The sequence below is a fragment of the Lemur catta genome, chromosome 2, assembly GCF_020740605.2.
Source record: "Lemur catta isolate mLemCat1 chromosome 2, mLemCat1.pri, whole genome shotgun sequence".
NCBI lineage: Eukaryota > Metazoa > Chordata > Mammalia > Primates > Lemuridae > Lemur > Lemur catta.
In genome coordinates, this window is record NC_059129.1 from 3,128,011 (window position 1) to 3,154,712 (window position 26,702).

Sequence of the window (26,702 nt, forward strand, 5' to 3'; positions counted from 1 at the left end):
TGTGAGTATGAGAATGCACCATCTTCCGTTGACAGAAATGACCCTATTGCCTCCCAAACTGCTTCTCCAGAAAATGAGCAGAGGATCCTGAGACAGTTTGGTCTCCATGGCTACAAGGCAAATTGGACCACACAAACGACCAGACTTCTGGCCCGGGCCCCAGTGAAAGAACCAGCCTTAGGCCTCCCCAGCCTCAACACCTACCCAGACCCTCCACCCAAAGCCCCACACTCCAGCTACATGCGACAGAGGCACTGGGCTGGGAGACTTGGGGAGCCAGACACACCCAGGATGTCCTCATCACTTCCCAGAGCCAAATGCCTCGGTGAAAAACAGAGAAGTGAAACCTATAAATAATCAAGGCTGTTCTCCTGCCCTGCCCTACTACCTCTGGTGTCTGTGTGTCGGTATGCTTGTACATACAGATACAGACGTCGATGACACAGATTTATATCTACAGAGAGGCAGATACAGATACATCTCAGTTAAACACTTTATACAAATTTTCTTATTGAATCCCATCAACCTGAGAAGTATTATCTCTGTTTTATTGATGAGCAAACTGAGATTTACAGAGATTTTTTTATGACAGCCAAGGCCGCCAGCTGGCAGGAGACTGAGGTGAGGCTGGTGCCAGGTTCGAGGATTCTGAGGTCACCACTGTGTACTCCTCCCAGCTCATTTCATCAGGCACCTGCAGCCCCACTCTGGACCCTGCGAGGTTTCCTGCTGCTTCTCAGACAGACCGGACACCGTCATGACCCTCATCTGTGTCCTGGGCTGGCTCCACTTTCCTCTCCTGGCAGCCTTTCCCTCTTTCCTCTAAGAGCCTCCTCACACAGCAGGCTCCAGCTGAACGCTGCCTCAAACACCAGCAGAACACTGCCTCAAACACCAGCAGAACGAACCAGTTCCTCCTTGGTCTCTTCCTCTCAGCTGCCTGAGTACAAGCGTCGCTCACTGAATCAGGAGTTCATGGCTGGGTCTTCATCCTTGCCCTCAGAACGGAGCTCTGGAAGAGGAGCCATGGGATTGACTCCTTATATCCACGAGCTGGGCTCGGGGGCTCAGGTGGAGCAGGCAGCCGAGGAGTGTTGGCTGAATAAATGAAAAAGCCCAGCAGTATTTTTATACCTCACAAACATTGGTTGACAGCATTACCTTTGAGAAATAATTGATTATATCATAATTTTTAAGGTTCGAGGCACTTAGATTACATGCACACATAATTTTTTGTTGTGGTAAAATATGCATAACTTAAAATTAACCATTTTAAGTGTGCAGTTCAGTGGCATGAGGTACACTCACACTGTTGTGCAACCATCACCGTCAATCTCCAGAACTTTTTCATCATCCCAATAACTCCCCATCCCCCTCCCCCAGGCCCTGAAAATCAACATTCTGTCTCTATGAATCTGACTACTCTAGGAAACCTCATATAAGTGCAGTCATACAATACTGTCCTTTTGTGTCTGGCTTATTTCTCTTAGCATAATGTCCTCAAGGTCTATTCATGTTGCAGCGTGTGTCAGAATACTTTAATTTTTAAAAGCCATTCACTGGATCATCAAAAACTGTTGGCAGGGCCTGTACTCACTGCTCCAACCAAAGAGATAAATGACACAGTCTCTGCTCCAAGGTGGCAGCCAACTAATTTTACTTTTGAAGAGTCCAAGGTGCTACTGTATAAGAGGCAGCTCACATGCCTGGCTTTCCTCTTCTCCACCCTTGAAAACGACTTTCTACCCTCCAACCCACAGACTACAGACAACTTCTCCAGGTGAACCTACAGATGCTAGAAGATAATAAGAAAATGGAAATGATTAATGGGAAGAATTATAGGCCACGTCACAGTAGTGAGCGAGCAAGTAACAGATGGAGTCTGGTGTCCATGCCGCAGGGCATCCTCTGGAATGGCAGAAGTGGCCACTTACTCTGTCTATGGACCTCTCTGGAAGTTGTAAAAGGCACCAAGACTTTCCATACAATAAAACTGCTCCTTCGGTGCCCATCACCACCAGTGCACTTGCTGGATGGCTGCCAAGAAGGCCCTGGATAGAATGAAGAGTTCCCAGGGATGGGTGGGAGGTGGAGCTGGGGAGGCAGCATTCACTAAGCTCCAGCGCAAAGCCAAGTGCCACAACAAGCGCTTCCACCTACAGTCTCTCGTGGAATAATCTCAACAACCAACTACAAGACATGCCATCACTTCATGTTTATAGATGCAGAAACTGAGGTTCAGAGAAGTTAATTAACTACCCAAGGTCACACAGCTAAGTAGTATTAGAACTGGCAAACAAATCCAGGCTCGTACACCCTCCAGGCTCTTTTCTCTACCCCGTGACGCCTCTTATTCCCTGAGAGGAGCGATGCACTCCTCATCTCAGGTCCCCAGCACTGCTCCCTGATGTGGGACCCCAGGCATGCATCTTGGGAAGCGTGTTGTCCTCCACCCTGCAAAAACCAAGAAGTAGGGTGGAGGTCTCTCCAAAGAGGGCCTTTTGGAAAGGACAAATCTTCTCTGAGACCTTAAATAAAAAAGGAGCAAATTCCTACAGCATCAACAGCTTGAGCATAAGCAGAGCTTTGGATTGAAACGAAGAATGCTCAGGCAGTTTTTCTAATTAATGATGGCTGAGTCATAAGAAGAAAAGTTGGCTCCGAGCTGATGCTGAGAGAAGGATTCTCTCCTTGAAGTGCCTGAGTAGGCGTCTCCCGCAGCCTGCGTCCTCTACTGTCTCCTCCAGACCTGATGCCAACCCTTCTGTCATTTTCTCACGGATAGAGGCTACAGAGGCAGGAGGCCTAGCGCAACTGGCTTGGGAGAGCTCATTTGGCCAAACAAATGATTAGTGAGGACGTTGATGGGGAAGGCATTTCCACGTGGTTGAATGGATTATGGCTGGTCTTGTATACCAGCTACAGCATAGTGTGAGGGGTAATGCAAGTCCTTGGCCAAAAATACTTCTCCACATTGATGTCGCTGCTCCTGAAATTTCACCTTCAAAAATTTCTTTTTTTGTGTTCCTTTCCCCAGGAGAGGTCCACTTGGGAGAAGAGTATTAATTGGCTCATGGTCAAGTATTAGAAACGCAATCAATGGATCTTGTCCAATGCAGGACTCTCTGCTTGTATACTTCAGGGATACAGAAATCACAGTCAGGCAAGGAGACCTGTCCTATGGCTACACAACTTCTATAAAGTTCTTTACATTAAGCGAAAATATTTTTCCCATAGCGTCCTTTCCTTTTCACATGGCACTGGGAACAAATGTGCTTCTGCTTCAAGGCAGTCTTGCAAGAACCACCGCCCTCCCAAGCATGTCTCCTGAGAACTCCAGTTCTTGCAGGTCCTCCTTGTGGCCTTTCAAATTCCCCCCATCCATGATGCCTCCAAATTGTCAGTAAGACCTCTGCTGTGTGGGACAAAACTGCAAAGATAAAGTGCAGAGTCCCCGTTATTTGTGCATGCACACACACACTGACACAACCTAGTAACCTAGGGAAAAACAAAAAGCTTCAAACAGAGGAACACAATAGCCCCAAGGGAAGCCAGATGTGTTACTTTGGTGCTCCCAGGTATGAGGAGCAGCAGTCCCCTTGAGTTAGTTCATGCAGGTGGGTGGGCAGCTCTGTTGGAATCCACGTGGAAATGAGGAACAGAGGAAGCTTAGCCATGGGGCCAGACCTCAAAGGAGCCTTGGGAAAGCCAAACACCTGGGCCTTGTGGGAAAAGCAGGAAGCCCAGGAGAGTGAGGCCTCCCCGGCACTGGACCTGAAGGCCACTGGAAACGCAAGGCAGCTCTGAGAGTGGGCCATCTAGCAGACCGCCGGGGCAGTAGGCATTCGTGGGTGTCCTCCTTCATGCTCTGCCATTAAAGTCAGTCAGCTCCCTTCTCCCGCTCTGCCTCTTCTCATCCATCTCTTTGCTTCTCCTCCCCTACCAAGTGTGTGGTTGATTCCACTGCATTTTCCAGTCCACTGGGGCAGGGATGTCCAAGCCAGGCCCCCACAGAGGCCACTGGCCACTGCAGCTCAGGGCACAGCCTAAGGAGGCTGATCCAGAGTTGGAGGCATTGCAGTTCCTCTTGGGTGGGAGCTGCAATTGTGACTGACTTGTGTAAGACACCCAGGGTCCAGAAGGAGGGACTAAGAAAGGTTCATTTCAATGGACAGAGGAAATGAGAAAACACAGACTTCTTGGCTATCATGTCCCAAGATAATCAGCTTGATTCTAATATCCAGATGGAAGGGACACAGTGAGAATCACCCCCCGTGACCAGCTGCTTCTTGTTAGTGAGCATTTTGGGCACTGAACAGAGCCCCAACCCCAAATACCAGCCCCCTGCTCTGTCTATATACCCTGTCACCTTCACCTCTCTGGGCTTCTAGATTCCTCTATTAAAATGAAAATGCTTTCTTAGGGATAAATTTAACAAAAGATGTGCAAATCTTCTCCATGGATGATTACAAAACATTGTTGAGAGAACTTAAAGAAAATCTAAATAAATGAAGAAATGTACCATGTCCATGGATTGGAAGATTCAATATTGTTAAGATATCAATTCTCTCAAATTGATCTACAGACTCAATGTAATCCCAATTAAAATTCCAGAAGGCTTTTTTTTTTTAGAAATTGGCAAGTGGATTCTAAAATTTAAATGGACATAAAAAGGACCTAGAATAGTCAAAACAATCCTAATAAAGAATAAATTAGAGGACTTACACTAGTCGATTCTAAGCCTTACAATAAAGGGCAGTAATTAATCCCACCATCATTAGGATACACAAATAGGATCAATGGAGCAGAAAACAGAGTCCAGAAATAGACCCACATATCTATGGCTAATTGATTTTCAACAAAGCTACCAAGGTAATTCAATGGGGAAAGAAAAATCTTTCCAACAAATGGGCTAGAACAACTGTCCATTCATAAAGGGAAAAAACTGAAGCTCAACTTCTTATATCATACCAAAAATTAAATAGAAATGGACTCTAGTTACATGAGTGTATATATATATATTTTTGTTGTTGTTGTTGTTGTTAAAATGTATTGAGCTGTACATTTAACATATAGGCATTTTAGCCAGGCGTGGTGTAGTCCCAGCTACTCAGAAAGCTGAGGCAGGAGGCTTCACTTGAGGCCAGGAGTTTGAAACTGTAGGGTGCTAGGATTGCACCTATGAATAGCCACTGCACTCCAGCCTGAGTGACATAGTGAAACCCTGTCTCTAAAAAATGTATATGTGTGTGTGTGTGTGTGTGTGCACACGCGCGCGTGCGTGTACATGCATTTTATTGTAAGTGAACTATAATTGAAAAAAAGGAGCCCCAGAAAGAAAGGAATAAAGAAAGGCAGAATACAGGAAGGAAATGGAAGAGGGAAAAGGCCCATCATTAGTTATTTGAGGGCTGGAAAATCACCCAAGTCAAACACCACTGGTGTCCCCAGTGGGCCACAGCAAACTGCTCTCACCAGGGACCAAGCCATGCTCAGGATCACTCCAGGACCCTGAGACTATCTGAGTGTGCTCCCTGATCAATTCTCATCACCTGCAGGACAGCACCCTCTGTCCTGCAGAGACAGCCCAGCTGCAATGCTGTTCCGCTTGCTGAAGAAGGGGCTCCGCTGGGCCTATGGCCAGTCTGCTCTGGGCTGGCCCTTCCCTGCACAGGCCCCTCAGTCGGGGCACACACCCTTTGAGGTTATCTGAATACTCTGCTTACCAAGCAACTTTGTGATGCCAAGTTTTCCTCAAGTGTAGATTTTCTGCTGCAAGAGAGAAATAATATGTAGTTAGCTTGGCAGTTCTATTTCTCAATTTAAATGAATAAATTGATATTTGATTTCACATTTTAAAAACAATTTGTTTTAAGCCAGAAAGGAGGCCATGTCAGAGAGGGGTGAGGAACGTGAAGTAGGGAAGAGCGAAGGGCCTCCCACACTGAGAAGAAGGCCCTAGGATGTGGCCACCAGGTCAGGATACCCTGAGCAATGAATACTCGCCTCCTTGTCCAAAGGCACTTAGCACTATGTAGGTTAAAACCATCAAATCATGGTATTTTTATGTGGTTCAACCTAGTAGACCACCTAGTGATTGCAAGACCCTTTGTGCAGCACTGGAGACCTAGGTCCTGATGTGTTTCGGGGGCACTGGGCAGCAGGGCATATTCAAAAAACAACAACAGACAATATGAGTCAACAGATGCCGAGTGTCTTACAAGTGAGGGTGAGGGTGACAGATCATGAATGCTGTGGAAGTTCAAATGGCCGAGACTGTTTCACACCATTCTATCAACACATGCTATGTGCCAAGCTCTGTGCCAACGGTTGGCATGCAATGATTCATCAAAGGCAGTTCCATGGCTCGTTGTCTAGGCTGTAGACTAATGTGCAGACAATTGGAATGCACTGTGGTAGTCATTAAAATGGAGGGATGTCTGAGTTTCACCAGTCTCAGGCCTCCATGTGAGAGCAGGGGGGTGAGGGAAGCTTTGTGGAAGAGTGAAGACAGGCTGGAGTCAAACTGGGAGCATTCCAGAGCGGGGAACCCTCCTGGAGGAAAGGCGCAGAGGCGGAAATGTGCACAGACCAAGGAGGCACTCGGTTTGACCGGAGAAGCGCTCCTGGTTGAGAGCGGCAGCAGGAACCAAGGCTGAGGAGCATCTGGCTGGAGGGAAAGGGGACCCAAGGAAGACTTCCTGGAGGAGGCAGCACAGGTCTTGAATGATGGGAAGAACTTAGATATATACAGATAAGAAGGCACGGCAGGAGCTTTCTGAATGTGTTAAGCTGGACAGTGGCCTCCCCAAAGATGTCCATGTCCTGATCCCCAGAACCTGTGAATGTCACCTGTCATGGCCAGAGTGACTCTGCAGATATAAGGATCTTGAGAGATTATCCTTTTGTTATTCATATGGGCCAAATGTAATCACAAGGGTCCTTGCAGGAGGGAGGCAGATCAGAGTAAGTGCTAGAAGTGACAAGGACAGCAACACACTGGAACAATATGAGGAAGGGGCCACAAGCCAAGAAATGCAGGCAAGTCTAGAAGCTGGAGAGGCAAGGAGAGTCTCCTGAAGGCTCCAGAAAACAGCCCTGCAGACACCTTGATTTTAACTCCAATGAGATTCATTTCAGACATCTGACCTTCAGAACTGCAAGATAATAAATATGTGTTGTTTTGAGCCACTAAATTTGTACAGTTTGTTACAGCAACAATCAGAATCTAGCATACTGCAGAATCAGTGGAAACACAATTCACACTTCACTTCTATATAATCCCCCTTTCCACACCCCAGGTAAATATATTTCCCTCTGAAGATTTCATCAAAAAGGTTGGAATGCACATGCATGTCTGCGAATGTGGTTGGATTAGCTGTTACTTCATTCATTCAATCACTCAGCAAGTGACAAGAACAAAACTAGGACAATGATTTGTTTCAGCACTCCTGCCCCCAGAGAGCCCAGAATCTAGTGGAGGATACAGACATGTCAGGCCATCGAAACACAAGGAGATAACGGCATTGGCAAAGGAGAATGTAGGACCACAAAGGAGAGCCAGCTAATCCAGCTCCCCAGATGACAGAATGTTCCAGCACAAGAGGTCTTAGCTGGGCCAATTGGTACAAGGAAGGGGTCCAAGCAGATGGAACCACGTTTACCAGAATGGAGCAAGAGGAGACAGCGGAACCATTGACTCATTGGCTGTGGCCAGAACAGAGACCAGAGACTGGGATAGGTAGTTCCTGATTACAAATTGGAGACAATTGCTTCATAGCTGCTTTCTGGGCCCCTCTTGATCAAATAAAAGGCCAGTGGCTGCAGGAAGGTTCATGACAAAGATGGGTGAGGGCTCTAGGCACACCCTCCCTGGTGGAAACATAACCTGAACCTATGTTCAACACCACAAAGAGAAGATCCAGGTGGGAAAACCACTGGGCTGGGCAACCCCAACTCTGTTTCTCCCGAGGGACACTTGTGCCTTGGATTTCTCTGACTCCCATGCAGACCGCTGTGTTCATTTCTTCCATCATATCTGTGTCAAGAGGCAACAAAGCCTTCTCACTGTCACCTTCACTAATAAAATAAAGAGAAGGAGATTCCCACCCTGGAACTAGCCTGACTTCTCCAACTGATTTCTGGCCCAACACATTCCAGAATGGCTAGTATTCCGAATGATAATGACTGAGCCAACCACAGTATCATATCTGTGGGCAGAAAATAGCCACAGCTTCGATACAGAGTTACACATGGATAGTAATTGGGTGATGTTTGGAGAAAACTAGGTGATGTCTGGAAAATCTGGAGATGGAAAGATGGAGAGGCAGGGAAGGGGAGCGAGATGAAGGAGGAAAGACGGCGCAGAGAGGACGATGGAAGGGAGCATCTGCCCTTTGCACAGGGGTGAGTACAGACTTTCCAAGACTCTGGAGCTTTCTAGGATGCCTGACCTCAGAAAATAAGATCAGGGCCAAGGCAGAGGAAGACTACGAGGCCATGGGAACAGAGGAGCCCCTCATGGTTCAGGATCTAACCGCTCTAAACCACTGACCTTGTCCCTGACACCAGTCCAGGCTGGGAACTGTATGTTGGCAGAGGAGGAGCATCTGAGGGACTGTAGTAAATACCAAGGGGAAAATTTTGCAAACAATTTTTTTTTAATTATCACTACATAAGTGCTAACACTCTGAAGTCTGAGAAGCAACATTTTTTCCTCTCCAAGCAATCAGAAATAAATAAAAGGAGAACTCTCTGTACTTAGTAAATCCGCGTTGGTGTGGGCCCACACGTGGCAGAACATGGCGGAGGGGGTGGGCAACATGAACGAGAGCCACAGCCGAGCTCCAGATGGTGCATGAGGCGGGGCACCCTTGCAAAGAATGCAGAATGCAAACCAGGAGAGAGGACTGCTCCACAGAAAGCCGCCAGAGCAGTATGTGGGCAAAGTCAGGCAGGTGTGGCTCAGATGGACAGAGGCCCACAGACGGACAGAGAGCTGAGGCTGGCATCCGTCATCCACACTCCTGCTCTGCAATGGATGCTCTGGACACAGAGGCTGCTGGCTGGGCGAGGTTGGGTATATGGAACATGAGTGGAGCATGCACAGGCAAGAGAGCTAAGCTCTGGCTCCACGACTCATTGGCCATGCAACCCAGGGCCAGTCACTTCCTCTGTGTGGATCCATTTCCGCATTTTGAAAAGGATGGAGGTGGGATGCAAGGGGTGATAATCTCTTTGGTAAAATCTAAGACTTGTAGAGGTATCATTGTTGGACCAGAGGGCCTTGACAACCCTCTACCCCAAACTCTATCAAAATATATTTCAAGCACCTCTAACCTTAAAGTATTTGCCATCTTTCCTCTGGCTTTATTAGTCACTGATCTTTCTTACTGGGCCAGGAAGTGAGGGAGGGAGGCACCCCTCCAGATTTTCCAAGAGACTCGCTAAGTTGGATATAAGCAGAACAAAGCCTTGGGAAATCTTGTGCATATACAAGTCTGTTCCCAGGGACTTGGTGGGTTTTCCTGGCTGGCTGAGAACCTACTAGGGACCCATCTCACCCCATGGTCACATGTCCAGGGCTGTCCCACCACTTAAGAATTCTTCCTCCCCAACTCACCAAAACCTTACTTGACTCTTGCACCCTCAAAACCTTGCTTCAGGTAGGCTGATATCACAAAGTTATTAAGGGCCAAGGAGTGAGTGGCCACCATGTTATCATCCCATAAGAAGAAGTGATGGTGGAACTTCAGACCCCACAGAAGAGGGAAGAGAATCCCTTAGGTGTGGGAATTGAGAGGGTGTGTTTAAGGCCCTGTGTAAAAACTCAGGCAGCTGAGGCCCCCATCCCTGGCTTTCTCCCCTCCAGCCTCTGCAAAGCTGGGATTGGGCTGGGGTGTGAGGCCCATAAGCTGGCTCACTCTTCCTGGCTGACTTTCTATTTCTAAATGCCAAAAGAGGTTTGCTTGCCCCTCAGATGAAGTAAAGAGGTTTCCTACATTAGAAGAAACTAAGAACCTCACACAAGACAGAATCAGACAGAAGGAATAAGGATTGATTTGGGAAACTGGAGGGGGAGAGGGGGTGATTGAAGCTCTGGAAAAGAATGTCAATTCACCAAAAACCTGCAATATCTCCTCCTGCCTGATAGAGCTGGCTAATGAAGTGGCAACATTTGCTACTATCACTGTTATTGTTTGGGTTCTGCTTTCAAAAGGCAGCATTTTAAAACTGTTTTATTGAGATATACTTCATATAATATAAAATTCATCTGTTTAAAGTGTACCATTCAATGGTTTTTAGTATGTTCTCAGAATTGTGTAACCATAACCCCTATCTAATTTTAGAACACTTCATTACCCCCCAAAAGAAGCCCCTCCCCATCAGCAATCACTCCCCATTTTGCCCCTGCCCACCTCCCAGCCCCTGGCAACCACTAATCGGATTTCAGTCTCTACAGAGTCAAAGCATAGCATTTTCCCCCTTTAGGTACTTTTCCTACAATTAGAGTTCACCACCATCATATGGCAGTAGTGTCTTAATCAAGAGATCACGACTTACATACAAATGGCCAATACCAACATGAAAAGATGCTCAGCATCACTAATTATTAGAGAAATTCAAATCAATAACCACAATGAGTTGCCACCCTATACCCATTAGGGTGGCTACTGTCAAAAAACCAGAAAACAACCATCGGCCATGATGTGGAAAAATTAGAACCCTTGTGCACTGTTGATGGGAATGTAAAATGGTGCAGCTACTGTGAAAAACAGCTGGCGGTGCCTCCGAAAATTAAAAATAGAACTATCATATGATCTGCAATTTCAGTTCTTTCTATGTGCCCAAAAGAATTGAAAGCAGGGACTCTAAGAGATACATGTATATCCATGTTCACAACAGCATTATTCTCAATAGCCAACCCAACTGTCCATCCATGGATTAATGAATAAACAAAATGTTCTGTATATATATCCGATGGAATATTAGTCAACCCTAAAAAGGGAAGAAATTCTCACACATGCTATAACAAGGATGAACCTTAAGGACATTATGTTAACTGAGATACACCAATCAAAAAAAGACAAATACTATTATGATTTCACTTATATGAGGTACCCAGAGGAGTCAAATTCATAGAGACAGAAAATAGAATGGTGGTTGCCAGGAGCTGAGAGGGAATGGGGAGTTAGTGTTGTGGGGACAGAGTTTCAGTTCTGCAAGATGAAAAGAGTTCTGGAGATTGATGGTGATGGTTAAACAACTGTGTGAATGTACCTAACACCACTTAGCTACACATGTAAAAATGTTTAAGTTGGTAAATTTTATGTTATATGTATTTTACTACGATTTTTTAAAAAAGATTTTATGATCCAGGCAAAAAGGCTTAGGCCAGGGGTGCCTTTCTTATGACACAAAAAAACTTACTTTTCTTCCTTTTAAAAATAAAAATATAACTCTTTATTAAATAGCTGAACATAAGAAACATTAGAAAATGCTTTTTTAAAACATATTACGGACAGACTATGCTTTAAAAAAATAAACACTCAAACACAACTTCTTTTCTCACTAATACTTGCCTATTAACAAACAGGCTTAATCAATAATTTCTGTAAGATCGCATTAACTGAATGCTTAAGTGCAAAGAAGAATGGCAAGCACATAATGTGTATTAATTCATGTACTCTTTCAGACACTAGGGCGTAGATCTTAACATCTATCCCATTTCACAGAAGTAGAACTGAGGCTCAGAGATATTAAATAACTTTCCCAAAGCCACAAAGCTGGTGTCAGGGCTGAGACTCAACCCAGTCTTCTGATTCCAGAACTGGTGCTATTTCTATTAAAAGACAATGGTTCTCAAGAAACACAAAAACATCCATTCTCCCGTCAGTTAGGGGCCTGTTTAAACAAATCCACCTCAAAAAACCTTTTTCTTGGCATTCTCTACCAATAGCTTACAAATTGTCTTCTAATAATTTTTTTTTTTTTTTTTTTGAGTCAGGGTCTTGCTCTGTTGCCTGGGCTAGAGTGCAGTAGTGTCAGCATAGCTCCTGGGCTCAAGAGATCTTCTGGCCTCAGCCTCCCACCAAGAATAATTCTTTGTAAAAGGCTGCATCCCTTACAACAAAAAAACCTTCAAAAAATTCATTTAAGCACTTTTTTTTAATAGAATGTGGCTTTGGAGCAGAGGTAGATGATAAGTTCTTAGCCAAGTCATATCTTTCAAGGCCTCCACTGTAAAATTGGACAACTATGAAGTGCTATGGGCCAGAAATAAGCCAAATGCATGCCTTTTTTATGCCTTCTCCAGCATAGATCCTACCTCCACCACATCTCTACAAGATGTTTCTAGTTCATCATGAAATATAAAAATCATCCTAATAACAATGAGTTGTTTGGCAGTATGGTTCTGCAGGAGGGACATTTGAAGCAGGCTTCCAACAACCAGGGTTTATGTTCTGTGACTCCACATGCGTCACTGTTGATTAGGCTAAGAAGGCAGGTACTGGAAATCGTATTTGAAAACAGGATGAACAGACAGATCCTCACTGAGTCTTGACTGGTCTCTCGAATAAAAGGAATTATAATTTGGGGGTGGGGGGGCAAACATAGCCCTTTCTTGCCTTGCGTTAGACTGGAAGCAGGGACAGCCAGTCTGCGCAGAGCACATACTGAATGAAGCAAACATATCAAGAAGTTGCCTGGCTGCTTGATGGCTTTCCAGTTCCTACTTCCAGTCCCCTCCCGAGACTCAGTGGTATTCCTGACCTTAGATCTCATGATACGTCACTGAATCTTTTAAAAAATTCTTCTCTTTGGCTTAAACTACTCCCAGATGATTTCAGTACGTGTAATTAGAAAATTCTAACTAATGCAGTATTAAACTCATTTCTTCATGACTTGTAGGACCACTGTAGTCATTTTTTTCCATTCACAGTCACATTCAAAGAAAAGAACCTCCAGCCAAGTATTACCCACATGCCTGAAGAGGAAAGCTCTCTAAACCATGAGGACCAAAAATGGGCCCCCATCCTCCTGTGCTCCTCTAGAAATTGTGCAACAATAAAATATATGAAATATAATATGGTTGCCAAAGAGAGGTCAAATGTTAAACTACAGACAGTGATGACATTTAAATGCATTCAACTTCAATACTGCATCTGTCTGTAAAAATGAAAACAAAGCAAGTAAAGTTCCTTAGTTAAAATAGTGCTCTTTAAAGAAAACAGAGTGGAGCAAGAGAAAGGACCCTGACTAGGAGGCAAGGAGTAAACCTATAGAACAAATGGTATCCCTTGGGGCCAGGTCAGAGAGAATGGTTCCTACAAATCGATCTGTATACCTAGAGAAGGGGAGGGAAAGCTAAGAAGTCCTAAACTTTAATAAAAGGGAGAAGGAAAGGGACAGAGAGCTATTGTCTTATCCAAAGGTAGCACTACCTACCTCGGTTTATACCGTAGCCTCCTGTCCCAGAAATATACCTTTGCTCATCTAAATTCGCATGTCTTTGCTCAGTCCTCACCCAAGTCTGGAAGGTCTTCCCTTCTCCTGTCTACTTAACCCAATCCCAGTCATCCTTTAATGCCCCATGTAAGGGGCTCCTTCCTCCCGGTCATCTGCCTTGTCCTGCCTGACCTCTCTCTCTACTAAACTCCCCAAAGCACAGAGAATCGCAGTTGCAATGACCTTAGAGAAAACATCCAACTTAGTCAGGTCTCCTGTCAAAGCTCTTAATTACACGCCTGATGTTGACTATTGTTTCAAGGGTGTTAGTATTCTGCAGATGGTAAGTTTTCAAAACAGGTCAATGACAGAACCGCAAAGAAGTTCCTTCCTCCTGTGAGTGATCAAGTCCCAGCAATCTGGGGAAACCAAGCTGAAGGAGCAATTCCAAAGCACACTGACATATGAAGCACCAAGCCACACTCACAGAAAGGAATCACACTGTTACAGACATCCTATATTTTCCATCAAAGCGCCTTCATTAATATCACCTATTGCAGTGGTCCCGACCGTTTTGGCCACAGAGATTGATTTCATGGAAGACAATTTTTCCACGGACCTGGTGGGGTCTCGAGCTCTGTGGTCTGGTCCCTAACAGGCCTCAGACTGGCTGGGGTTGGGGACCACAGACCTACTGGAAACAGAATGGGTAGAAGGGCAGGGAAGGGGAAACATGAGCACCCAATGCTTTAATTTACCAGCAGGCAGGCCCAGAAATGACCATCCTAGAGGAGCAGCCAGGGAGGTGTCATGACTGCTCACAAGGTGAGCGCCGACATCACAGTGTGACCATCTGTGTGATCTCTGCAGCAGAGTCCAAAAAAGTCAAACCAGCCTGAACAGCGAGTGCTGCCCAGAACACTTGGCAAAGAGGAGTTTCTGTATTCAGCTCTGGACGCTACCATTGGCTGGCGAAGATCCCATCTGCCTTCACCCGCACCTCACTTGGGTCTAACACCTGCAAGGTCCTCAGCTATTCCTGTGCCTTAAAACAGTAACCAGGAGTCAAGACATAAAGCTGGGCAGCCCTGACCTCTCCTTGCTGGGAGAACCAGCTTCTCTGGTAAAAGGTAAAAGTCATGGATTAACAAAGCCTAGGGATACAGAATATTTGAAATCCACAGAGAAATTTGGTGCCCTTCCCATACCCTGCTGAATTAGCCCTTGGGTAAACAGTCATGTGCCACATAATGTTTCAGTCAATGATGGACCACATATGTGATGGCGGTCCCATAAGATTATAGTATTATATTTTTACCGTACCTTTTCTATGATTACATGTGTTTATATAGACAAATATTTACCATTGTGTTACAACTGCCTAAGTATTCAGTACAGTTACATGCTGTACAGGTTTGTAGCCCGGGAGCAACAGGTGATACCGTATAGCCTAGGTGGGCAGTAGGCTATGCCATCCAGGTTTGTGTAAGGACACTCTGTGGTGTTCCCACAACCATGAAATTGCCTAACAACACAGTTCTCACAATGTTTCTCAGAACGTATTCATGTCATTAAGCAATGTGTGACTGTATTTCCATTAATGATCATACCATCTTCCCCAACCTCTCATGCTTTAGATCAGTGGTCCCCAAACTTTTTGGTACCAGGGACTGGTTTCATGGAAGACAATTTTTCCACGGAAGGCACGGGGAGCTCAGACAGTGATGCGAGCAATGGGGAGTGGCTGTAAATACAGATGAAGGTTTCCTCCCTCGCTCACTGCTCAGCTACTCACCTCCTGGTGTGTGTCCTGGTTCTGGTTCTTAATTTTCATGGAAAACAATTTTCCTCAGACAAAGAGGGCTGCAGGGGTAGAGGCAGAGCTCAGGCGGTGATGCTCAGCCCAGTTCCTAACAGGCCACGGACCAGTACCGGGCTGCAGCCTAGGGGTTGGGGACCACAGCTTTAGATCATCTCGAATGCCTCTTTCCTTTGCCCCATAACAAATCAGCTGCCGAAACCTGTGCACGTCATCTCCCCATTATCTACTGCATCACCCTCTTCCTCTCTTCCAAGATGGCAGGTGGAATCAGGAAGCTTGGAATTAGACACAGTTGCCATTTCATAGCCGTGTCTTTTTCTTTGAGCCTCAGTATCCTCACAAGTAAAATGAGGATAGTGAGAATGACACCTACTTTCTAGTTTTGCCCATAATAAGGGGCTCCTTCCTCCCCATCACCTGCCTTGAGGATGGAGATGCCCTTGTGAAAATGCCTGCTGCACAACAGGTACTTGTCATGCCTTAGCTTCCTTCCTCTGTTCCACCCCTACTGCCAGTGCCTGGGTTCAGCCTCATTATTTCTTATCTACTGATATACCTGTGGTGGGCAAAATCTCAAAATTCCCCTCACCAAGATTTCCCACCCTTATCCCCTAGGACTTTGATTACATTAGTTTACCTGGCAAAGGAGATTCTGCAGATGTGATTAAGGTTCCTTATTAGCTGACTTTGAGCTAATCCAAAGGAGAGACTATCCAGGTGACGTGATCTAATCACATAAGCCCTCTAGAAGAAGAGTATTTTCTCCAGCTGGTAACAGAAGAGGAAGTCAGGGATTCAAAACACAAGGGGGACTGGATGCACTGTTGTTAGACTGGAGATGGAGGGGCCACATGGAAAGGACTTCTAGTGGCTTCTAGGAGCTAAGAGCAATCGCCAGGTGACAGCCTACAGGGAAACAGGGACCTCAGTCCTACAACTGAAGGGAATGAAATTCTGCCACAACCACAATGAACTGGGAAGTGTGTTCTTTTCCAAAATCTCCAGATAAGTGCCCAGCCAGCTCACACCTTGATTCTAGTCTTGTGAGGCCCTGAGCAGAGAACTCAGTAGAGCCTGTCTGAACTTCTGACCTATAGAAATGTGAGATGGTAAATGGATGCTGTCTGAGCTGCTAAATTTTGTGGTAATTAGTTATGCAACAATAGAAAACTAATCTAATCTCATAATTGATTGACTGTCTTCTTCACATATTTGTAGCTCCTCCAAAAAGCCTTCCCAACCCCTGGAGCCTTTGAGGATCCTCCCACCTCTGCCTTCCTATGTTAGTGATTATCTGCCACTCCCTTGGCCCTGTGCAAACACTGCCTGCAAGTGGGAATTCCCTGCTCCTCCGCAGTTGTCTTCTCAGCTTAGTATATGCAGTTCCAACACAGAAGCCATGACTTGACATTCTTTATAGTCCCCAAAGTGCCCAGTACAGGGCCAAAACATGATAACTACTCTTAAATATTTGTTGATTAAGTCATTTTCTTTCAGCCCTAGTGAACAGCAGGCCCAGTGAAGGGGTTCAAAAACTACCTGGCACAGGCAGACAGAGAGCCTTTCCCATCAGACTCTGGTTTCACAGCTTCCTGGGGTTAACAAAGCACCTGGATGGTAATACCCCATTTCTGAAGCTTGGCTTTTCATTGATAATGGCTAGTCATGTTTTCAAGTGTGAGTTGGGCCTCCATTTCTCTGAATCATGTCAGTTTTTATATTTATCTACAACTTGAATTTGGAGAGGAATCACAAAAGAAGTAAGAATGAGAATGATGAAGAGGTCTCACAAAATGTACTACCTGTATTTTGTTCAACAACAAACTTATTCTTCTGCTTCCAGGCACCAAGCTCAACCCTGGAGACAAGTCAGAGTGGTCCTTACTCTTGAGCTTTAATCAAAGAACCCCCTGAGCACAGAGGTCATGCCAGAGTCTTTGACAGTTTAGAAACGAGACTAAATTTCTTCTAATCAGAAAAATGAGTGACAGCTGAATCAGGTCTTCCACAGACAGGCAGTGGGTGGAGTTCCCTTCTGTATTCTACCCTGCCCCCATGACTCTGGGGCTGTCTTCTGTGCCCCACCCTGAACTTCAATAACATGTGTATGATGTCACCATCTAGATGTGCAACAGCCTTGGCAAATTTCATCCAGAGCCCTCAAGCACGGATTAAAAAATAAATCCATAGCATTTGCACAGATCTTTACAGTTTACAAGGCACTGTCACATTCATTATCTCATTTGATCCTCCCTATAGCCCTAGAAGTTAGGTGGGGTAGAGATTATCATCTCCATTTTATGGATGAGGAAACTGAGGCTCAGAGAGTTGAAGTGACTTACTCAAGGTCACCTGGTTTGGAAAAACCATGACATTCTCTCTCTAGCATTTCAGATCTAGTCCTTGAGTCTAAATGAGAACTCAAATGGAGACTGCCCAAGCTCTTTCAAGCTGACCTTAATAATCAATGATTTGAGAGCTTTCTTTATAGAAGCAGTGAAGGCCGAATGAGGAGGCAATAAGAAAACCATAAGGATGCCTAATATCCAAGTAACACTTTGTACTTTTCAAGGAACTCACATATTTATTATCTCATTTGGTTCACAGAATAATCCTATAAGATCAACAAGGCAAGTATGATGTCACCAGAGACTGGATCACAACTAGCCCCCAATTCTTCTGACTCTAGTATTCCCTCCATCAGCCACTCGAGGGCCTTCTCACCACTCATGCTCTACTTTGTCCCTTTGGTCCCAGAGGGTCAAGACCAAGAGTAGGTTAGATACCCTTCTTTTGTGTGTCCACACAAGTTCTACCTCAAATGACTTTCAATCTCACTTTGTGTTCCCCCTGCCAAAAACTGGCTCCCGAAAGCAGACCCTCTCCCTTCTGGTTTTAGAATTACTTTTACAGAACCGATTTTATATGACTCAAATACCAGGGAGAATGAATCTGTTAAAATGGTGTTCATCCATTTAACAAACATTTTCTGAGCAGGGTACCACTCTAGGCCAGTCATTGGGCACTAGAGAAATGAGTCAGATATAGTCCCTGCTAACAAAAAGCTCACAATCTAGTGGAACTGATGAAAACACTCAAATACATGATAAGATGAAATAAACGTCACAACAGAGTTATAAAAAAGGGCTGCAGAACAGAGAAGACAGCAACAATTCTGACTGGTGGGAGGAGAGAGTACATGAAAAAACAGGCATTTGGGCTGGGAATTGCAGGATAAATGGATAATCTTGACTAGTGGGGAGATGCAGGCTGAGGACACAGCATGAAAATCTGGATGATAGGATGTTGCCACATGAAGTGCTGCTTGGCCCCCAACCTCACACTGATCCAGCTTAGACCCTTAAGATCCAGCTTAGGATCCACCTTAGGCTCTTAGGCCAGATCTAGGTGGATTCAACCTCCAACTTGAGGCAACTAAGAGACCTAGACCACTTGCTCCCTACCTTTTCAGGTTCTATGGTACTTGCAGCATGTACCACCAAATTCTAACTGCCCTCTTAACTACTCGTATTTTCTTTTCCACAGTTGGCTCTCACGTGTGTTTTGCTTCCTCAACTAGAAGAAAATACCAGTCTCCTGATTCCTTGACAATGTATCCAGGGGGTATCTATATCCTACTCCTGCTACTATTGGGGATCCCATAGGTTCTAAGAACCTATATGTTGACTGATTGCTAAAGTCCATAGGCCCAAGAATCACAAGATGACAGTTTTACAAACAAGTAGAGCAAGAAAGGGCAGGACTTGGAACGCTAGCTGGGGATAGAAACAGTGAAGGAATTAGGAGAAGACATGTACTTCTGGTTTTTGGATTACAGTTTATAGAACTGATCTAAATTTAAATCAAGGTGCTCAGACTTGCTCAGTCACCACGTGGGACTGCCCCATGTCTCACCTTCTGCTCTCTTAGACCAAGGTCACAAACTTGGTCTTTAATCCATTTTTCTAGTTCCTGCTTGTCAATATCTTTCAATGAGACATGGTGTCTCATCTTTCCTCTTGGAAAGAGTAATGGGAAAAATAGCATAGATGCCATTACCAATCTGGAGACCTCAGGTCCAATGCCAGGGGAGAAGGCAGAGTCAGGGCCAGAGGTGGGAGTGAGACAGAGAATAGCTTTCTACTAGCTGGTCTCCAAGGAGCTGAGTCTCATCTTGAGTGAGACTTCCAGGGATGAACAGAACAGACAAACAGTGAAATCGGACAGGGTCAAAACCCAAGCAGGTCACAGTCCCCCAAGGATGGATCATGATAAGAAATCAAGGTGATCACCCAGGAGTGGGTAGGGAGGGGGCAGTATAAAAAGCATCAAAGCACAGGTGGGTTCAGGAGCACAGAACTTTGGTCTTAGGAATTATCTAGTCCAGCCCTCTTTTCTAATCCCCCAGTTGAGGTCCTCAAACATTCTTTCCTATGAGAGTCTAATTCTCTTCTAACTAGATCTCTCCCTCTTCACCTCTGACCTTTCTGATTCATCCTCCACATAACGGCCAGAGTGATCTTTCTACAACATAGATCTGATCATGTCTTGCCCTTAACCTTAAAACAGTTCAATGTCTCCCCTCTGCCCTCAGGATAAGGTCCAAATTTTTCATGACCTACGAAGGCCCTTCACCGCTAGGCCCAGACAGACCTTCAACTCTAATCTCTCTCCACCCTGACTTGCCCTCTACATTCCATTGACAAAATACCACACAATATTCCCCAAAGATGCAACAGACTTACTCTTATCTGCCAAAAGAATTTTAAGGTCTAGCTCAACTGTCAACTCTTCAGTTCAATCTAATCTCACTCACTCATTTCCCCTGGGATGAGTTAGTTTTTCTTCCGTAAGAGAAAGCAGCAACCTTAGAACACAGTGCCCCGATTTGGGCACTCTTCCGTAAGAGAAACTAACTAGCTCCAAAAACACCTTAATACAATATAGCATTTATTACCTCAATTTGTATTTATTTACAGGAACTGAGAGACCATGATGGTTAGAGACAGGTTTGGACTTCTCATAAACCCCCTGCCCTTAGTTAGCACACTAGGAGTCGATGGCCAAAAAAAAAAAATGTTTACTAAAAGAATGAATGCCCTTCCTTTATAGACACACAGTGAGGAGCTCCTGGCAGAGCCCAGTTAAACCTAGGTTGTCTGATGCCCAGATCAGGGCACTATGTTCTAAGGTTGCTGCTTCTACCTATTTTCCATGACCATCCAATTGGATGGGTCCTCAATAACCTGAACTTTAAAGCATCAGGACAGTGACAGGCGTTTGTAGAAGCAGGAACCCAAGCTGCTATCTCTAAGGAGAGCCTTCTGCGCCTTTAAAGTGTTTTGATTCCCAAGGGCTTTGAGCTGAGCTGTAGGTGGTGACACAGTAGGTGAGTCATCCCAGCCCACACCATTCTCTGTTAAAGGGCCCCAGCATCTGTCTGTCTTGCGTGATATGGGGAATGGGTGCTCTGAGCCAACTCAGGTCCTAGGGAGGGAAGGCTGCCATTATGGCCGAAGTCTCTCTCATCCCCAGTGGTGAAAGCAAAAGCAGTGATGGCCTTTGTCTATCAGAACAAACATAAAGGGACGCAGGGAGTGCAGAGGATAGCCTCAGAAAAGCTGTAGCACATGATAAAGGCCAAGGGACACAGCTCACCACTCTGCTGAGCCCCATCCGGAGAGACAGATGTGTGGGGCCCGGGGGCCCTCTACCTGAGCATCCTGTTCTCCACTGCCTGCCTTCATCAGTGTCTCTCCACACCCCCAAATTCAAAGCTCTCAAGGAAAACACAAGGAACTTTTTCTCCTTTCTGGGTGCCCTACCACCACCCTAGACTCAATCAGGACACTTAGCTCACTGTTGAATCTTGTTTTAAGCAAAGTCAACATATAAAAGTTGAGGGAGAAATCTTCACTTTACAAATCCTTTTCTCCATAAAGAGCTCCCCTGATGCGTTCATTCACTGGTGGGTTACTATGTGTGAGGTCCTCAGTTAGCAACTGGAGAGACCCAAATACTAATGCTGTATAATCCCTGTCCCCCAACAAAGAAAATAAGTTACGTACCCAAATTACTGTAACACAGGGAATAACGTAATAAATCCTTTAGAGAAGACTCACAAAGGTGTTTGGACTTCATGGTGGAGGTGACATCTGAGCTGGGCTTGGTCATTCAGAAATGGCCTCCCAGATGGAGAATCACCTGCAAAGGAATACAGGATGCATGGACTATGGATGCAATAAAACATTAGGCAAATCCATGTGGAAGCCCACAAGGGTGAGTTGAAACAGTACACTTGACATGCCCAAGCCCCAGGGACACAGGCAATGGCACAAGGAAAGGGCTCTGAATAGCAAAAGTACAAGATGAACCCAAATACTGCAGCAGCAGGGTTCATTTTGAGTAAGAAGTACGTTGAGTTGGACCTTGGGATTAGACCAGGGTTCAAATGCCCAGCTCTACCCTTAATAGGTATGCAATCTTTGACAAGATCTCTAACCAAAGTCTTGGTTTTCTCAGCTGCAAGGTCCCTACCTAATACTCTCTACCTAATAGATTGCTATGAAACTAAATGAAATATGGATATGAAACGTCTGGCATATAGTGTCAGGCACATAGTATGTGATCAATATATATTAGGTTCCTTTTCCATACTTGAGGGGCTTAAATAACAAACTGAACAACAAATGAAAGACTTTATGGAACCCCCTAGGAAAGCAGAGGCCAATAAAAAGGGAAAAAGAGAGGAGATGGTAAAGCAAGTGCATGAAAGGGCTCAGTGCTTTCAAACTGAGGTTTCTGCTCCACAGCAGGCCACTTTAGGGGTGCTAGTGAGACCTGCCCCACCAAACTGGCCACTGGTTCATCCCTGAAGAATGCTGTGTCCCAGCAGCTGCACCAGCAATGCAATTAGCAGAACTGAGTTTGTGGGTGGAGCAGTGAGTAGGAGTTGCAGGGAAAGAAGCACCACCCTGGGCCCCTTCCCAGACTGTGGAGGTATTAGGAATCAGGGGGTGGGTAAAGACGGCTTCAGAGAGAGACATTTTTTTAGTTCCAAAAGCTAATCTCCTTTAACTAAGAAAACCAAGCTGACATCCATCTTTTTTCAGACTTTCATACCTGTTCTTTTAACCTGGAGAAGCTGGCCTATTACAAACCAATAGAAGAAACTTTGACTCAAATGGGACAAAAACAATTTATGTAACCAAAATGTTTGTACCCCATAATATTCTGAAATTAAAAAAAAAAACCCACAGGAAAAATACTAAAAGGCACAGGGCTCTCTTCTGCAGAGAGCCTCCAGGCCCTACAGCTGACTCTCCAAGTCCCATGGAGATAGGCACATCTAAGGCTCTTCAGTGAGGTTTACCATCTAACCCTAATGTTTCTCATTCACTCATTCATTACAGACATTCCCAGGGGCACTACTGCACACAGGATAAAATTCTGTACAGGAAGACATCAGCTTAGTTGTTCATACCTCCATTCCTCAAGTTGTTTCACTAGTCAGTTTCTTTATCTGTCAAATGGAGAAAACCACGTTTATGGGAAGATGCAATGAAATAATGGACATGTTTAGTACAGACTAAGCTCAAGAAATGTAAACTATTAAATATTATTATGCTGGTATCTTTCATTTGTCCTCTAAGTACATTCCTCCTATTCCACCCTGCATTATGCCTTAGAATTGACCTGTATGAAGTACATCAAGATTCTCTTGTCCTGACTGCCAGTTGGGTTTGGTCCATGGAAAGCCTTGACAGGAGACCAGAGGGAGGAAGAAAGGGAGGACAGGGTTTTTATTCCCCCAGATCCCTTGGTAAATCCCTTAACTCAAAGTCTCAGCTCTAGTAAGATGACCCCCCACACAGCCTCTCTGTCTCTAGGTGTAGAGGTGGTAAGATCCCACTGTTACTAGCCCCAGGATGTTCCACCATCCATAGTTGTTTCCCTATACCCTGACTCAATTGCCCAATTTAAACGTGCTGTCTGTTTTCTGCTGACCCTGACTAATATACATGTTGCAGGAGAACGAGAGCAGGCCTGGTAATCAGGAAACCTGAATTCAAGTCTCATCTTTGCCACTAGCAACCCTGGGCTAGCCTTTTTCCTTTTCTAGGCCTCAGCTTCCTCGCCTATAATGTGAGTGGGATGGGCTACAATTGGCTCTTTCGTGCTACAATTCCCTGCCACTACTGGGTGTTCTGTTAAACCTGGGAGAGGGATGCACATAAGGGAATAAAGCTCCCTAATGAAGACAGTGACAATGACCAGGTTAGCTGCTCGGCACCTCTCCCTATTCTCCACCCTCGTGTCAGCTCAATCTTACCCAGTAGTCACCTAACTCCTTTCCAGAGACTTTTCCTTTTCTTCTCAGACCATCAGCGTACCAGATGCTAAATGATCTCCACTCCAAAGCAACAGCCAAGAAAACCCAGGAAATTAAAAATAAATTCCCTTTCCTTTCAGTAACCAACTGACCAACCCTGGGTTAGCTGCAGAGGCCCATTCCCAGGTTCTAGCATACCCAGGGGGCCAAACAAAGCAGCAGCTCCACACTGACACCAAAGCATTCTCACAGGAAGTGATGCTGTCTCTGCACTGGGAAACAGTGGGGAAACAGCTGGCTTCTAGGGCAGAGTGCGTGAGCCAAACCAGCCTCCTGTAAGAAGACATGAAATGCCCTCAGTTGAGATCCCTGTCATTGGACATGTTTCAAATTGAGGCTAATGACCACTTGATGAGCTATTACAGGATTTTTTTTTTTTTTTTTGAGACAGAGTCTCTCTCTGCCACCCAGGCTGGAGTGTGTCATCATAGCTCACTGCAACCTCAAACTCCTGGGCCCAAGTGATCCTCCTGCCTCAGCTTCCCTAGCTGCTGGGACTACAGGCATGCACCATCAGGCTCCACTAACTACAATTTTTTTTTGTAGGGACAGTCTCCCACACTGGTCTCAAACGATTCTCCCGCCTCAGACTCCCAGACTGCTGGGATTACAGGTGTGAGCCACCGCGCCTGGCCTACAGAGCCTCTTAAGGTCTTTTCAGCTCCTAAAATGAGTGACCGAGGGAGCCCAGGAGCCACAACAGACCCATTCTAATCACACTATTACCACCGCTGTCCCCCACTGGAGTTTTCATCTGCCCTAAGGGCTTCCCCTGAGGGGAGAGTGGGCAGGGTAGGGCAGGGCGTTCTCAGCGACAGGAGAGGGCAGTTCGGATCCCAAAGTTCTCTCCAGTTCTCTCCGTTTCTGTGGTAAGGGAGCTGGCACTTCGGTTGGATAACCTCTTAAAATTCTCATTTCCTGCTGGCCTCAGGTGAAAACCTCACTCTAATAAGCGCAAGCACCAATCTGTCCTCGATGTTCTTTCCGTCCCCCACGTCTCCAGAACCGCGTGGCCTCCATCGCGACATGTTACTGAGCGAGTTCAAGGCCTTTTCCGGCCCCAGTCAAAGTTTTCGAAATCTTCTCAGGGCTTCCGGGTCGTCCGTCCGGCGGCCCCTCTGTGGGGCGCTGCGGGCCGAGTGCCGCGGCCTCGAGAGCCCACAGCGACACCGGCCTTCTTGACACATTCTCGCCCCCAGGGTGGCCGCGGGCTCTGGCCTCCTTGGCGCCCTCCCAGCCCGGGGGTGCGGGCCGGCGAGGGCAGAGATCGCCCGCGAGGCCCGGAGCGGCGCCCGCGGCGTGAGGCGGCGGCGGCCCGGAACGCGCGCCTCGGCTGAGGGGGCAGGGCCGGCGCCCACGGAGCTGGCGGCCCGCTCTGCCCGGGGCCCGGGGACAAGGTCCGGGCCGAGGAGGGGCGGAGGTGCCGTCCAGCGTTCCCCGTTAGCAGCCAGCGGGCCCCGGCGCGTCCCGCCCCCAAGGCCAGGTCGCCGCCCCCTCGCCCGCCCGCTGCAGCTCAGCGTTCGGATATTGCCGCCGCCGCGCGTCTCCGTCTGCGCCTGCGCGGGCCGCGGCGCGTGACCCCGCCCAAGCGCGCGGCCCGAGGGAGGCGGGGCCGAGCCCGACAGCGGTGCGCGTGCGCGTGCGCGGGGCGAGCCGGATGGTCGCTACCTGAGAGTGCACTGCGGGGGCGGGGTTGCCTCGGGAACAGCCACGTGCGTTGGGAAGCCCGGCTGGGGGTTCGGGGCAACACCGAGCTTAGACAGGTTCCCGCTTCCCCCGCCCTGCGACCCTGGTCTGGACCTGCCCTGCCCCGGGCCTCAGTTTCCCCTGAGAGGAGGTGCACTGGGGAAGGCTAGGGCCCCTCCAGCCGCGACGTTTTCCCCCGGACCGGCCGCTGTGAGGTCCGGGCTGCAGCCCCCGCGGTAGCAGAGGCGGAGGTGGAGTGGCCGAGAGGCCCGTCCAGGAGTCGTCCTGTGGCCCTGCCCCTGCCTTCGCCGGGTGGGCAAATGAGGGCCAGGAGCAGCCCTGTGTCCTCGTCCTCGCGGGCCCTGTCACCTGGATCTTATCTGGCTCCACGGAGATCCGGAGAAGGGACAGAATTAGGGTCTCCCTAGGGCAGGCGGGATCCAGGGCTCAACATGGGCTCCCAGGCAGGGCCAGCCTGATGGGGTGGGTTTCTGCTCCCAGCCTCCTTTTGGGGCTCCATCCGCTGGCTTCCAGCTCATAAGAGTGGGGCAGAGTCGGGGAGGACAGATATGCCGGAGCACCCCCCCCCCAGCAGCCCCAAGGGCATGCAGTGGGCTCCTGGGCGACAAGCTCTGTTCTCTCAGGTTGGCCACGGTGCAGGTGCAGGTGGATCTTCTCTGCTGCCCCCTGGCCCTCCCCTGCTCAAAAACCTGCAGTGGCCTCAGGCCCAGACTGCCTGGGCTTCCACTCAAGACCCGGTTTTCCCAAACTCACCTCATCTCAGTGTAACTGCTCTCTTACCCTTTAACACAGGGCTTCCTTCCCCCAGGCTCCATCCCCCTAATCTGTGACCCTGAAATCCCCTCCTTCCCCAAGCTCCATAACCCCTTGATCACCCCTTCATGTGTCTCAGGATTCTCAGAAGAGTTCTGATGTGTAAATTGATTCTACCCAACAAAGTAACCCATTTTGCATTTAAATAAATTTAACTATTTATATGCATTGGTCAGGCTTTTCAAATAATTACATTTGCAAATGAGAAAAAAAATTCTTTGCCAGACCCTGTATCCCAATTTATGGTTTGGAAAACATAGTCTTCCTGTGGACTTCCCTGACCACTCCAGTGCCTGTGCCTTGTACCCCTTTCCAGATTGCTCCTTCCCCCAGGGCAGAGACCATGTATGACTTAATAAATATGCCAAATTTCCAAATCTTTTGAAATGGTGGCAAAAAAAAAAAAATCCAGAAGTTTGAAGATGTAAATATAAGAAAAATTTTTGCATTCTTCCCAAATACAAAATCACTTATTTTAACATGTCAGAAAAATATACTGTGCACAACTTGCTTTAGGCT

The 26,702-nt window shown here is 46.7% G+C and overlaps 1 long non-coding RNA gene across 2 annotated transcripts; it reads right to left on the reverse strand.

Annotated features, from left to right (window-relative positions):
* Positions 1-498: 498 nt before the first annotated feature.
* Positions 499-24,967, reverse strand: LOC123632320. Of its 2 annotated transcripts, XR_006733337.1 has the most exons (5): positions 24,369-24,967; positions 22,755-22,793; positions 21,340-21,475; positions 5,727-5,772; positions 499-1,098 (listed from the first exon to the last, which is right to left on the reverse strand). It is a non-coding gene; the product is annotated as an uncharacterized LOC123632320 (long non-coding RNA). The 2 variants fall into 2 exon arrangements; XR_006733336.1 differs by lacking the exon at positions 24,369-24,967 and having other exon boundaries at positions 22,755-24,051.
* Between the last annotated feature and the right edge of the window lie 1,735 nt (positions 24,968-26,702).